General features: G+C 45.3%; 1 long non-coding RNA gene across 1 annotated transcript; it reads right to left on the bottom strand.

Annotated features, from left to right (window-relative positions):
• Window positions 1-10,738: 10,738 nt before the first annotated feature.
• LOC128810130 (uncharacterized) lies at window positions 10,739-11,308 on the bottom strand. The gene is made up of 2 exons (XR_008437954.1): window positions 11,158-11,308; window positions 10,739-10,880 (listed from the first exon to the last, which is right to left on the bottom strand). It is a non-coding gene; the product is annotated as an uncharacterized LOC128810130 (long non-coding RNA).
• Between the last annotated feature and the right edge of the window lie 4,273 nt (window positions 11,309-15,581).

Here is a 15,581-nt window from a genome sequence, read left to right as displayed (position 1 = left end):
GTGGAATAATTTTTGTCTTTTCTGCAGAAAGTCCTGTCTGTTATGTATGGTGGGTGCCAGGTGCCCCCCAAAACTGCCCCATCACTGCCTTCCTCTACTGGACAAGGGAGAGAAAATAGAATAAAAGGTCTGTGGGTTGAGATAAGGGCAGCTACTGTCATGGTCAAAACAGATCTGACTTGGCGAAACCAATGTAATTTATGACCAGTTGTATCAGAGTAGGATAATGAGAAATAAAACCAAATATTAATTCCAATCACCCCTCCCTTCTTCCCAAGCTCAGCTTTACTCTTGATTTTGTTGCCCTCCCCAGCAGCTGCACAGGGGCATGAGGGATGGGGACTGAGTCCATCATATGCTGACTCTGCTGCTTCATCTTCCTCAAGGGGAGGGCTCCTCTCAGTTCCTCTGCTCCAGCGTGGGTCCCTCATGGTGTCACAAGTCCTGCTAGCAAACCTGCTCCAGCATGGGCTCCTGGGCTCCTCTGAGGGCACAGGTCCTGCCACGGGCCTGCTCCACTGTAGGCTTCCTACAGTGTCACAGCCTCCTTTGGATGTAGCCCTACTTCAGCATGGAGTCATCCATGGGCTGTAGGACTGGGATGGTAAATATGTTTTAGAATAATTTGGTTGCAGTGGCATGGAGGTGTGTAGCTGTTTTGGTTAGCTATAGAAAAAGCAAAAGTATAAAAAATACATACATAAGCAAATAGTGATAAAAAAGTATAGGAAAGGGAAAAAATAGGAAAAGATGAAAACACGGATCCAGTGACAAGACTTGATTGTGGGTGACTTCAGTGTCCCTTAGTCGAGGTGATGGTCACAGTCTTGATCTGTGGGAGGTGGGGGAGCCCCTGAAACAAAAGTTCACTGGGTTAGCATTTTCAGGTGTGGTGGGAATACCCAGGTTCCTCCCCTGAAGGGGGTGGGGTTTCCACTGTTTGATGTAACATTGTGGATCATGTGCAGTCCAGGTCCAAACTGGGTATGGGGGTGTTTCAGGGGTCTTTGATGTTTTATGACCAAGCCATGACAGCTGTCTCACATAATCTTAACTGAGCCTGGGATGAATGCTGTCATGCCTACAAAAGTCCCAATACCTTCCAGGGGAGGTGGAAAAGGGAGAAGGAGTTTTATGTCTCAGCCAGTTGTGTAAGGGAGGACATTTGCATGATAAACATTGTCCCACCTCACAGGATCTGCTTCTTAATGCACTTCTCCCTCATCTGGCTCAAGAACAGTTTGTTGCTAAACAAAAGTTCTGTATTTATAGGTGTAACTATGGAGACACTAGTAGTGCTATCCAGTAGTTTGAGTGGCCCTGGTTACTGGTGAAGCCATTAAAAACCACTTTCCTTTCTAGTTAATTGCACATTTTGTTGCTTGAATGTGCTGAGGTGAATCTGAGGAAAGCTTAAATAACTTGAAGAAGCTTGGCTCATATTGGTATGTCCTTATCTGTGCCTGAGGAATAGCGTAGAGCTCCACGAGTGGAGGAATGGGCAGATGTAAGGGGGAAGAGAGAACACATCTCTCTGCCTTTTCCAATTTCCTCAAGGGACTCGGCCATGTGCTGCAAGATGGAGAGAAAAAGAGCATCTTGGCTGGAATGGTAAAAGCAACTCGTGCTCTTCTGCTGGCTGGTTCTGCTAATTCTTCATCACCACCCACAGATAACTGCACTACAGCCTGTGGTGTGTTCTGTTGTGTACAGATCTCGGAGTTGGTCCACCTGAATGCTTTGCTCCCCGTGGCTCACTCCCTCTTGGTCTGGTAGCAGGCTCTCGTGTCCGGATGTTTGAGTCACCTAATCCACACTGAGTTACAATAATAAATTTTCATGTTGAGCCAATCCTTTGGACATTCAATCTTGGTGAAAAAGCTGCTTTTTGAGTTAATTATTGCCTCCAAATAATCCATTTAAACTGTCAAGATGCTGGAACATCTTTTATGGTCTGACTTGTGAGTTTCAGTTTGGTTTTATCTGGGGGTTTTTTGAAGACTGCCTCTCCCATCCCTAAACAATACAGGTCAGAAAACAAAAGTATTGTTAATAACTTTGGTTATTAACAAAATTTATAAACAAATTTTTCTGCTGGAGAAAAAATAGCAAGGAAGTAGCAGAGGGGTTGCTTATTTTTATTCCAAATTAAGCTTTACATGATTACATGTAAATGATAAGTGATAAGTAGTGATAAGCCACAGCAATAATAATTCATTAATGAACCTGACATCTTCAAAAGATTAATTCAAAGCTGGACCTAAGTAGGAACTTTTTCCCAAGTTGCAAAAAGTCTGTGGCTCACGAGTTTGACTTCAGTAACCCTGAACTTGTTTTCCATACTCTTAGTTTTTCTTTTTAATTTGGTGCTTCAAATTTCCCTTACCGAAGTCAATTAATGTATTGAGGTATCTGGTGTTATTCATATCAACCTGCATATCCTCATATCCCAACTGGCTTAGTGGTGTAACCACTTCCCTGGGAAGCCAGTTGCAGTGCCCAACCACTCTCTGGGTGAAGACCCCTTTCCTAATATCCAGCTTAAACCTCCCCTGACAGAACTTAATTGCTTTGCTTAATTGCTTAATTCCTTTGAGTCCTATTTACTGTTCACCAGAGAGATCAGCCCCTGCCCTGTAGGAATGTTGCTTCCTCTCACAGGCAGGACAGTGTGGTTCTGCATATTGCTTTTTATTCTTGATTCAGTGTGCTTTGGTCACATTTCCATGTGGTGAGGCATGACTCTGCACACGTCTGTGCTTTCTTCATTAATGCAGAGGTCGTAATTGAAGTACAGGTTTCTGATGAAGCTTTCTCAACTGCTCTGAAGTATGAATGGCTATTCATTAACAGGTGCAGAAGATATGTTTCACTGTGTTCATATCCCAGGATGGCTCAGGTATCTTATCTGAGATGACTTCTATTCCTGCTGAGGAGGTTATTAATTACCTTTTGGATTTATATTTGCAGTGGGTTGCACCTGGGCAGGGTAGAAATACAAAGAGAAGATAAGGATGTGAGATGATCTTTTTGACCTGGGTTGTGTGGTCCTACCTGCAGCCCTGTGGGATGGGCTGTGCCCGCAGATCCCCTGGGCTTCTTGTGCCGTGGTACCCCGGCGTGCTCCTCGGCAGAGGCATTTTGTGTGGGTGAATCTTCGAGGCTGCCAGTCCCTCGGAGGACTCTGGGCGGGCAGGAGGAAGGATGCGCCGGCAATGCTGCGAGCGGCCAGCGGGCGCCACTGCCGCTCTGCTGCGCGGCGCTGCGGGGCCGCTGCATCCCCTCGGCTTCCCTCCCAGCCGGCAGCGCCTCTGCGCACCTGGGCTCCTGCTACAGCTGCTCAGCTCCGCGGTTCATGCTTCCCCCCCTAAAACAGACCATGGCAGTCTTTTCGATTGTCTGTGACAAAAGACATCAGGAGGTTAAAACAGGAATGGGCAGGTTGGACATGAGGATTTTGCAGTCATTTGTCACCTCTAGCAAAGCTGAATTTGTGTCAGTGCTCAGTCCAAATGCCATGCATATACTAGGAGAAATTTGTATTGACAACTATGTTATTCAGCCAGGTGATCCTCCAAATTTGCTGTTTCCTCTGGGAATCTAGGGCGAAAACAGGAATTCTAAACAATATTGCTTACTGCTTTCAGTATATTTGCTGTTAAGCCTTGGTCTGGAACTTGGATAGAGTTGTCTTAGACACTGTAGAAGCAGAGAGCAGATACCTGTCCTGGAGGGTGTGAGCTTATGGCAATGCCAGACCCATCTGGATTACAATGGCTCTGGGAATTGGAGAAGGGTTTGATAGAAACTGAGACTTTAAATCTGATTGAATGTTCTGTAGATGTGGCTGTGCAGATTAGTTTATCTTGCTTGCTTTTGAAGAGCGGGTGAGAAGGGGTCCTCTTTCTCAGAGCAATCTGTCAGTCACATGGGATTTTTCTTTAAGGATCAAGGATATAACCTAAGGGGTAGCTGTAATCAGCACAGCATTTCAAGTACCAAAAGGTGTTCCAAGAGCCCAGAGGAACTTGAAAATAAAAAACTGAACAAGCTCAGGGCAGCTTTCCTCATTCTGATTTCTGTTAAGTATTTCTTTGTTTCCAAAACAAAATAATTGCTTTGGCTTTACCCTCTTTGTGCTTCCTGCCCCCTCCTGGTCACCAACACCCTGTTTGGTCTGTAGGGCATCATGATGGCCTTGGGGGCACCCTGGTGTTGTGCCACATATTAAAGACTGGAGGTTTAGGGCTTATAGAAATAAGAAACCTCAGCCACAAATGTTGGTTGCCCTTTCTGCATGTCCTGACTTAAAGGTAGTGTGAACTCAGCCTGTGTGCAGGTGCTCCCTTTTGGCTTGGTGTCTTAGGAATTTGACTGTAACACAGCCTGGCAGTTATAAGCAATGGGCACCATGTTTTAAGGAGCATATTCCAGTGTGATTTCTAACTTTCATAACCATCAAATGTTTTGCTCTTGTACGGTCAACTGCTTTCCTTCTTGAGAACAACCAAGAGTTGCTCATGGCCTTCCTAAGCTCCTTCCTCCATGCTGCATCCCAAGGAGATGGCACTTCAGAAGCAAGAGTGACTGATGCAGGTGAGTGACCTTCCTCGTGCAGACTAACCCTGTCTTGGGACTATCTTCTAGGTCTCTTCCTATAAAGAAAGGAGATTTAGTGATGAAGTTTATTGCTGGCTTTGCATGCAGCTCCAAACACTGGATAACAAGAGAAGCAGCCAGATTTAGAGAATGATGTGAGCACCACTTTAACCAGCTGCAAGTCACCATCTGATTTTATGTATTATCCTAGCTTCCACCTGCTGCTCATCCTACCTGGATTTTCAGCAGCTCCACTTGGGGAAAAATTGCATCACAGAGCTGGCCCAGCTCCTGTGAATGAAGTGGGCGGGTAACATCTCTCTGCTACCCAGCTATGCAGAGGGGCTCCCAGCTTTCCTTGGAGAAATGGCTCCTTAAAGGATGCTACAAAATGATTTGCAGTGGCATGAGGTTGTGTATTTCCAACGGCTTGAGATGCCTGCTTGAAACTGGCCCCAGTGCTGTGGAAGTGGGCAGTTGCCATCGGTAACACATCCTTCCTCCGAGTATTTGATCTCAGCGGATGTCTTTTGAGCCATGGAGTGTGGCAGAGTTGTGGATATGCCTCAGGTGCCCTTATTAGATGCCTGGATGCATTTTGAAAATGGCTGCTTAGAAAATGTCTAATTGCTATTCCACATATTCAAAAACGTTTTTTTTTTTCTCTTGTCAAGGCTTTGGCATGCCTTGGATTGCTAAATATACTTTCCTCTTGCAAATTCTTGGCAGGAATCTGTGTAAGGAATTATGCCAAGCAGTCTCTTCAAATGTTAACAAGCTCATCGGTGTGGCTTTCCCAGTGCAGGGTTTGTGCTCTTTTTTTTTCCACCTTCCTTCCCAAAAAACCCCAACCCTTCTTTTTGTACACTGTTGCTCTAAGCACATGAACTATGGCAGCTCTGCAAGAAAGGATTTTTCTAACCAGAGCCAAAAAGAAGTGCTTGTTTCGTGTTCAACAGTTTGGTGTCACAGCCCTGCTCAACCTCCCGGGGCTCCAGTTGAGTAGGAAGCGTGGATTTTGGGGTGCTTGTGGAAAACCTAATCCATTTCCTCTCCTTCGCCATTCTTGCTTTTCCTCTGTTCTTAGCAAGCTGGACTGTGTCCTTGCATGGTAATTGTAGATTTGATGTCTTTCTTCCAGTAGCCTATTAGCAAGTGAATGAGGCTGTCATGCTCCCCTTTTGTTTCCTCCCCAGTGCTTACCCGGGTGCAGAAGCAGCCCTGGAGATGGTGCCTGCAGCCGGGCAGGACCCATAGATTAGAGCTTCAGACTGGGCTGTTCCTCTCCCTCTGCCCCAGGCAAAGAGCAGCGCTGCTCTGGCATCTGGAATTTACAAAGCAAAGAAAGCAGTGAGAAGCCAGTGCAGCACCCCTGAAAACCTCAATGTCTCCCTAAAGGAAACCTTATCCCAGGACGTCGGCATTCATCAGTATGAGGTTACACACCTCCCTTTGGCTTCACTGCAGACAATCTTGCATAAGAATTTGGAGAGCTTTGCCCCTGACTCGCTCTCCTGGCCTTCAATCATCTGATGGACACATCTTGGGAGCAAGCCTTTGTGTTCAGGTTGGGATGTTGGATTTCCCTCCCTGTGCTCAGTCCTACCTCCTCTTCATGGAAGGAGCTCAGTGTGGGATGCAGGGAAGGTGCTGCAGAAGAATTGAGTTGTGGGGCCAGAGAGCCTGAGTGCATCACACTGCAGCCTGGAATGAGCAGTGGGTGTTATTGAAGGGACCTCTGTTCACACTGAGGAATATTTATTTATAACTCATGAGTCTAGTTTCAGGAATTTGCTCTGTGACCCTTCTCCATTTCTTTGATTAAACCTCCCATTGCAAGGAGAACATTTTATTTTGCAGTCCTTCCCCACCCTGAGACAAATGTCCTGCAAGTCACAGATTTGCTCTGTCCTTCAGGCAATTCTGGAACAGCTTCAGCTCTCTGCAAGTGTGGAGAGAGACCTGATTCCTTCAAGTAAATATACTTGATGCTAAGTGATGGACTAAGAGGGCACTTGCCTTTTTCACTGAATATACTTCTTCCAAGTTGCCACTCACTACTGGGCTTCACCTTTGAAGGAAGAAGTTCTGCTGCAACAAAGGATTGTCTCTAATATCCCAGCTGTGAGGGCAAGTTGATTGCTTGAAGATAGGATTTTGGGTTCTATCAGTCATGTCTGTTTCCATTCAAGCAGTTGCATTTGAAACTGTCCCCACTATTACTATGATGGATTAGATTTGAGATTAAAAGACAAATCTGTAAAGGGAACATTAAAAAAATCCTTAAATGAAAACTAGACCCAAGTCATGCAAGGAAAGAAGAAGAACAAATAAATAATCTAGGCATTAAACAATTAATTTTTAACCTTAGCTGAAGATGTATTTTTCTTTTTGCATGAGGAATATGAAACAAAGAAATGCCAGTTCCTGTAGCAAGCAAGAGATGCTTGTTCCAAAGTAGATCCACCTCTGACAGAAATGCTGTGTATGCTGTGGTGCTCCTTGGAGACCTCAGGTGAAGACTCTGCTGGTACCTGTCAAAACAAAGAACAAAACAGTCCAAGGAAAAGACAGAAGATCGTAAACAATTAAACAGATATGAAAGATTCACAGCCCTAAAACCAGGCTTGTTATCTGAGCCCATCAGCAGCCTGGCCATTACTTTGATTTGGACTATTACTACTGCACCAGTGCATAGCAGGTGAAGATGGCGATGGTTTTACAATATATACCTTAATCACTGATAAGTCATTTCACATTGCTCACTTGGAGAATCCGAGGCATAAGAAATGGTGGCAGAGCTGCTGGTTGTGTTACTTCTTTGCTCTCAAAGGGTAGAGAGTGATTGTAATGGTAATCAGGCTACTTCGTTTGGTCAATGTACTGTCCTGCCCTTTCCCACTGCTTCCCTTCCTTCTTTGGTGTGCTCTCACCTTACATGGACCCTTCTCCGTGTTGTGGGGCCCTTAAGGCATGGAATATCTTCTTGTTTTGCCCACTGGGGCAAGCTGAGCACAGAGGAACCTGCACACTGCCTGTTACCTCTGTTCACCTGGAGCATGGAGATCACCCAAGCCTTTGAGAATACATTTCAGGAGTATTCCCTGCCGTCACAGCAGGAAGGTGGTACCTTTGTCAAAGGGAAAACTTGCCATCACTTGCAGAAAAAGGGGTTGCATAGAAATGAGACAGACTCTGACTTGTGGTTTTGCTTTAAATCAGCTGCATTTTTAACATTCAGAAGCCAACAAAGATGAAAGAGTCCTGGTCAACCTCTCTACTCCCTTGGGGAAAAAAAGTAAAAAGACTTGATAAATATTTTGCATTAATAAATTCCATTTGTCTTATAAAATAAAGTTTGCCAGCTACCAAAGCAGGAAAAATATTTTACATAACTCTGAGTGTGACGTCTAAAAGGTTCCTATGAGCCTGGTTTGAACAACTCTTTCCATATCCCAGAATGTGAAGGAATGCTAATCTTCACCCAAGCTAGGACCAAGCTTGCTGCATGTGTCTGTGTGGTGGTGCAATTCTGGCTGTCTGCCAGGTGCCCACCAAAGCTGCTTGACTCAACTTGGGGAAATTAATTTAATTTATTGCCAGTCAAATCAATATGGGGTAATGAGAAAATGAAAACCAAACTCTTAAAACACCTTCCTCCCACTCCTCACTTCTTTCCCAGGCACAACTTTACTCCTGATTTTCTCTCCCTCCTCCATGGCCTCAGGGGCACCACTGCCTCACCATGGTCTTCCCCATGGGCTGCAGGGGAATCTCAGCTCCATCACCTGGAGCACCTCCTGCCCCTCCTTCTTCACTGACCTGGGTGTCTGTTCCTCTCACATGTTCTCATTCCTCTCTCTGGCAGCAACTGCTGTTGTGCAGTAACTTCTTTTCTTTCCCTTCTTAAATCTGTTATCCCAGAGGTGCTGCCACCACTGTGGATGGGCTCAGCCTTGGCCAGCCCTGGGTCCATCTCGGAACCAACTGACATTGGCTCTGTTGGACACAGGGGAAGCTTCTGGCAGCTTATCACAGAAGCCACCCCTGCCAGCAAAACCTTGCCAGGCAAACCCGTGTACTTTTCTACCAGTACACGGTAGAATACTGGTACTTTCTACCAGTAGATTTATTGCAGGCTGGTCCAGCAGGTGAGAGGTAAGCCATGGAAAAAGAGATAAAGATGTGTAAATGTCCCAAAAGCTGTTTGTGAACCCAAAACAATGTCCTTCATTGTGCTGTGGGAAAGTTACTATAAAAGGCAGGAAAAGCACAGATGCCTACTATTATTATTTTGTTATTAATTTTTAAGTGTGATGTTGATTAATCAGTGGAGCAGATTCCCCAGGGATGTTTCTTGGTCTGGACTACCAAGTTTCTGATGCTCAGGGCAGGAATTGAGCACTGGCTGTTCCTCCTGATCCTGACAGGGTCTATGATGGTTTACATCATCCTGCTGTGTTTTAGTGTCAGACATCAGCCACAGCATCTCAGGGAGCTGCAGGAGGCTTTGCTTGCCTTTTGCAAGCCTGCACACTCAGTCTTGGTTAGCACTTCCTGGCATACAGAAGTACATATTGTTATGAGTGGTAGAAGAAAGAGACACCCAAGCCTGAGACAGGCAGGGTGCAGCTGAAGTCTGCCTTCAAATAACAGTCTCAAGACCACTTCAGGTTTGGCACTCGGAGCATTCCAAGCCAAGGATGCCTTTTTGGCTTTGTAGGATGCAGATCATCACAGCTGATCAATCTCCTTCCACCCTTCCCATCGCTCTTCTCCTAGGTATCAGCCTGGCATGCAGGAGCTGGGGTTGTTGCTCTACTCAGTTTAAGTCCATCTCCTGGTCACCCCTGCCCACCTCCTTGAAGATGAACTGGCTGCAGCTTTTTGTATGCTTACACTTCCCCTTGAACCTCCCTTTGCCTTGGGCCATCTGCCACCAGATGATCTTTTGGAAGGAAGGGGTGACAAAAGGCTCACAAGTCTCTGTCAATGTCAAGACCAGGAAATGCTGTGAGTTAAAACACAAAGAAAATGAGGGATGCAGCAACTCCGGGGGTACAAGACTTGTCTGGAGATTGGCTCCTACAAGCATTGAAGCCCCCCAGCCCTGCTTCCAGAGATGTGCATGTCAGGAAGATATGCCATGGTGAGCCACATGGGAAATGACCATTCCCTCTTGGGAAGGTATTTGAAACAGTCAACTAAAGATTTATCCTGATTTGGGGTGAAAATTTATTTGTGAATCCCAAACAATGTCTCTTGTGGAGCTGTGGGAATGTTGCTATAAAAGTCATGAAAGGCCCAGCTGTCTACGATTATTGTTTTGTTGTTAATTTTTAACAATAAGGGCAATTACCCATTGGAACAGATCCCCCTGGGATGTTTGTTGGTATTCAGTATTTAAACTATGAGGTTCTGTGAGCAGAGACATGTCTAGGGCAAAGTGTACATACAGCACTGAAAAGCTCAGTGCCTTCAGCCACAGCTTGTGCAAACCTACTCTCAGTTGTGTTGCAGCAGTTCAGGAGGGCACATGTGGCCAGACATGCTGTCTCAGCAGAGAGGTGTCTGCTCCTATTGGGGTGGCAATAAGTCTTAGGAAAACTTAGAGACCTGAGTAGCCCTGAGCACCTGAAGTCGTTCCCAGTTTTATCAGATTGATATTTCACAGCAGAATGGCCTGTTCAGGCTATATATAGCCAGCCCCTAGCTGAGAACAATTAGTATTTGTTCTAACAGCAACCGAGGCTCTTCAGAAAGAGTTTCAACAGCTAAAGGATCAGTTCTTGGTCACCAAGGGCGGGGTGTTGTTTTGGTTTTATTCTCCCCCTCTCCCTCTCAGCAGACCGTGCAAGTGCCTTCTCTTTTAGGAATCAGCTCTGGAACAAATGGAGACTCACCACTAAATTATATCTCTGAGCAGAAAAGCAGTGCCAAGCCAGTCCGTTGATTTTGTAATGTAGGACAGAGCCCCCCTTGCCCTGCGTGCAGTCATGCACAGACTCCTTGGCAGCTAATTAATAATTTGCAGTTAAGCAGCGGTTGCTCCCTTGCATCATTTCAATGTGGTTGCCAAGTGGAAAATTGAAAAGCAAGAGAGAGCCAAAGAGAGGACGACAATGACACAACAACAACAAAGGTTTAAAGTTCTAGGAAATTTCACTATGTGAGGTCAAAATTCCTTGTGTGTTCAGGGGCTGGGCTGTTGGCTGGCAGGCACCTCTAGTTAACATGGCAAGGCCCTTTCTTTTCAAAGTCCTCTTGTCCTCAAGCACCTCCTGTTTGAGAGGAATTTCTTGGTTCTAAAATGCACGTGTTTGGGGAGTGGGAGGATGTGGGGAGTACACAGGACTAGGGCAGGTTGAAGAGAAGTCGAGTGAAGGTTTTTCTCATGGTCAGGAAGGTAACAAGTGCTCTTGTTTGGGATAGGAACATGCAAGGAAGGATGGTGAAGCACACCTCCCAGGACAGGACTGGGAAGAGCATGGGGGTGATGCTACAAAGGAATTTGCAGAGTAGGGGATACCCAAGAGTGGGCTTACAGCCAAGGGAAACCTGGTCCTAGTTTTTCTGGATCCTGAGGAACACATCTTGCCAGGAGTGTCTCTCCTCCCAGTTTGCTGGTCAGCAGTTGGTCTGTGTTCAGCCTGCTCATGACACAAGAGGGCTTTCCTCTGGGTGTGGGGGAGGGGTTTAGGATGGTACAGTTAGGTAACAGTATGGTTTCATGAGTAAGGTTTTCCACTCTTTTATGATGTTAGCCCGGGGAAAGAGCTGGAGCATGGAACGTTGGCACAGCAAGAAGTACAACAGCTGAACTGAGCACGTGGAATTTTCATACATCTTCTTGCTTGAGGTTGTCAGAGATGTGAGAAGAAGGGAGCCAAGGGACGAGCCAAGGGTGTTCAGAGCATCTGATGAGCTGTTTCTGCTTTGCCAGCCTTCTGTTTTCTCCTCTCCATGGAGGAAGCCATGGAGGCATCTGACTCTTCCCATCTACAGTCACAGTAGTCTTCATGAGGTTGGCAGCTCCAGGATCTGTGTGGCTGGAGACTGGCAATTGTCTGTGAGAAGCAGGCATAAAATATCATCAGTCTCAAAAATATGACCTATGAGGAAAGGCTAAAGGATCTGAAGAAGGAAAGCCTTTTTGAAAACATTTGTTTTTAAATACACAAAATATTTTGCTGTTAGGTGAAATGGCCTCATCAGTTCTCTGCATTCATTGCAGACCTGACAAGAAGTGATGACTGAAACTCCAGCAACAGGTTAAGTGTTGGTTGGACATCTTCTGGCCAAGTAGATCTGGTTGGCCTTGCTTTGAGTTGGGGTTGGAGCAGAGACTTCCAGAGGTCCTTTCCAGCAATAAAATTCTAAAATTCTGTGATAGGAACAGTTTCCCTGCAATAAGGATGGCCACACAGTGATGAAGTGAGATGATAGTAATGTTACATCTGGAAGTTCCAAGTTGGAGATTAGTAAGCATTTGTCATAAGTGGCTTGGGGAGAGCTGTCAGTGTTTGAAGGAAGGAAAACAGAATGTCCTTATGATGTCTCTTTTTGACTTTAAAAACCATCAGCTCTTAACTCTCAAGCACTGACATCTGAGGACATCAGGCTACACATCCTCCACTTCTGCTTGGAGGATATTGAGGCTTACAGATAATCAGCATGAGAAAAGATGGGGGAATCTGGGAGGCCAACTGGTCCCATTCAGAAAACTGTTGTTCTCCCATGTTCACTCTCTTGGTTTAGGGGTTTTCTGGAGAGGGAAGGAACCAATGGTGTGGATGACTCATGGCCCTTTTCTGAGAAGCCCAGTAATACTGTGTTGAATCACTGAGCAAACAGGCAGAGCTGCAAACACCCAGAAGTCTTGGGCTCCTTCTGCTGCTCACATTTTATGATTTCATTACTAAATCTAAACCTGGGGCTCACAGTCCCTTCCAGGGAGGTGTGTTTAACAGCACACACATATCGTCAGTCACATCTCTTCCTCTTTGCCCTGAGCCTTTGTACACAAAGCAGTGATGGGGGGCTTGTAGCTTCTTGCAGTTTCTTGCTTCTGTGGGATTCCTGTGGGCTGAGCATGACTGAATGGCTGTGGTCCTGTGGATGAGAAATGCCTCACACCCTGCTGGCACTGAGGAAGGATTACTGTTCCCCTGCTTAATGCATTTGTTTAATGCCCATTCCGTGAGGCTGTTTCTCAGGCTGTTTTCCTTGCAGGATATGTCTCTGTGTGTGCAATTAGCTAAGAGACATTAGCTTAATGACTTGTGCGTGTCTGAGTTAGGCCTGGCCCAGTCTCGGATGGCTGCCTTTCTCCTGTCTGGAGACTTAATTCTCGGCAGCACAAACTGCTCTGTCATGCTCATCCCAGGGGCTGGATGCAGACAGTGTCTCTTGCTGGTCCCCAGCCAAAGGAACCCTGCTATCACACATAATTACCTCTTTGACTCATCGTGACTTTTATTGCTCCCACCCCCCCCCCCCCTTTTTTTTTTGTTTTGTTTTATAAGTTTGATTTGTTCTTTCAAAGCTATTGTTCCCATCCCTGTATTCCCAGTGGCTCCAGAGAACTGCTGTGTATTCATGCAGGAATTACTGGGTCGGGCTCTGTGGTCTGTTTTGTGTAAGAGTTCAGACTGAGTGATTGTTCTAGTCTCTTCTGGCTGGTTTCTGAGCTTATGGTTTAGACAGAGGGAGAGAAATACCTGGACAGCAAGCTGCATTGTTCAGGAGCCTGGTGCTGAATCAGAGTCCCTCACCAAAATGTAGATGACCATTTCTTTTTAATGGACTGATTCTCTTGGTTATCTGAAGTGGTCCACTGCAGCTGGCTGAGCAGTGGCTCAGGTAAGATGAAGGGGACACTGGCCAGCCAGTCTTTTGAACAGTTCCAGAGCTAGAATTTTTCAGGACTGTAAGAGTAGATCTCATAAGGAATCTCTCCTCCCCCTCCATCTTTTGTCCTCAGCCATTTTCTTTCCCATATACTTCAGCCTCAGCTTCAAAACTCAGCCCAACAAATGCATCTGCAGAGGGCACTGGTAAAAGACAGGTTCCTCTTTCTCTATTCCTGGCTGCACTGAAACTTCTGTTGGCTCAACTGGATGGCTTCTCCTCTAGGCAAAAATGAATTAAGTTTCCAGAGCCATCATTATGAAACTATTTGCTTGGACCTGCCCAACAACATTTATGGGAAGAAAGGCAAGCAGATAGGGGTATCTTGTGAGCTTGCTGATAGGTAAAAGCATGGTCAGATAGTTCTTTTGAACCAGACATTGTCTGCCTAGTGCTACCTCTGGTCCTTTCCTGAAAAGTGAGGGCAGGAGCGCTGTACATTTTGGATAGCAGTAAGTCAGTTTGTCTGCCCCTCTGGCCTTGTGAGAGGTTTCACTGGGCCTCCAGTCACCTCCATATCCTTTCCAGTTCCTCCCTCCTTCTGCTACTACTCATAGGTAAGGTCCTTGAAGTCATCACCTGCAGCTCACTCTCAGGAGAGACCTGTATTTGTTCCCTTGGTGGAAGCTGAGGAAAAAAGGAGTGCTTGGGTGGACCATGCTGGAAGACTTCCTTCAAGGATTTCCCTGTGGGTAGGATGTGTGTGCCACAGAGGCAGCTGTTTTGGAGTAGGTGGTTTGAAATACTGTCTGGAGCAACAGGAAAACAAGTTACAAGTTCATATCTTTCATTGCTTTTCCTCACCAATTTGCACTTCTATAGTAGATTTGGCAAGGCATCAGCTTCAGGCTTGGCACTGGAAGGAACAATCTGAATTAATTTACCTTATCTCTGCTTTAAAAACTCCAAGATCTATCAGTTTATTGTCATCCTGGAAAGGACTGTGACATTTCTCTTATTGCTGAATACATTGTTCATGTTAGAAAGTGTCACTCATGTTGTTTTTTGGCATAGATGGATATAATCTACATCAAATCAAATACATTCCTTTCATTGATGTAATTAATGAGCAGAAGGCATGGGGCAATTATTAAATACTGCAAATGAAGGGCTTCAAGAACAACAATGCATCCATGCCTATAATGGAAAGAGCAAAGACGTCAATCTTGTTTAGTTACCTGGTTATAGGATTCAAGATCCTTTACTGACAGTTTCAGAAAGAGTGTGACAGGGTAAGAATATAAGAGTACCAGATCCAGTAGCTCCTATTAAGCCAAACCCATATGAACTCTCTCATCAGACATGTTTCTTATTTTCTTACATAAATTGTTTTCCTATTATGAAAACCAGTCCTTTTTGTGAAACTAAGCATTTCAACAGGGTACTTCTCTCTCTGAGGATTTTTCTCATAGATTTTTCATGGGAAAATGACCAAATAACCCAACTCTGAGGTTATTTTCTTTTAAATCAAATTTATGGGCCTTTGCTGTAAACCTTGTAGCTTTTATTTCTTCATCTTAAACCTAAGAAACATGTTAAAAAGAGGTCAAGGATAATGACAATTTTTAGCAGCAAAAAGCAACATTTTAACAACCTTTCTTCCTGAACAGCTTTGCTAATTGTTCATTAAAGCACTGTTAAAAGCCTTGAAGAGGAACAAACCCTCCACGCATCATCTCCATCTGTCCTCAAAGATGGGCAGGGAAACCACCAGGAGCTCATGGAGCAGGGACTGTACTGGACAAGGAGCAGGTTCTTTGCTGCTCTGTGCACCTTCCTCCCACAGAAGGCACTGAAGGTCATCATCATGCCCCCTCCTCAAGGCTTGGTTTTCATTAAGTGCATGGGTTTGGGTTTGCTATCTCTGGCTCTACACAGAGGCGTTTCCTGACCCCTGGACCAAGATATTTCTGCAAAGAAAAGTCCAGAAAAATACTGTGAAAAGGACTTTCCCTTTTAGACGTTGAAGACAAAGCTCCATTTGGCCATCTTTGGTCTTTGTGGCCATCTTTAAATAGAGTTGTATCAAAAGATGAGTCTGTCCTTTCATTTATCAAACAAAACAGCCTGAT

The sequence above is a fragment of the Vidua macroura genome, chromosome 7, assembly GCF_024509145.1.
Source record: "Vidua macroura isolate BioBank_ID:100142 chromosome 7, ASM2450914v1, whole genome shotgun sequence".
NCBI classification, from domain to species: Eukaryota; Metazoa; Chordata; class Aves; order Passeriformes; family Viduidae; genus Vidua; species Vidua macroura.
This window is presented reverse-complemented; position numbering and strand designations above follow the sequence as displayed.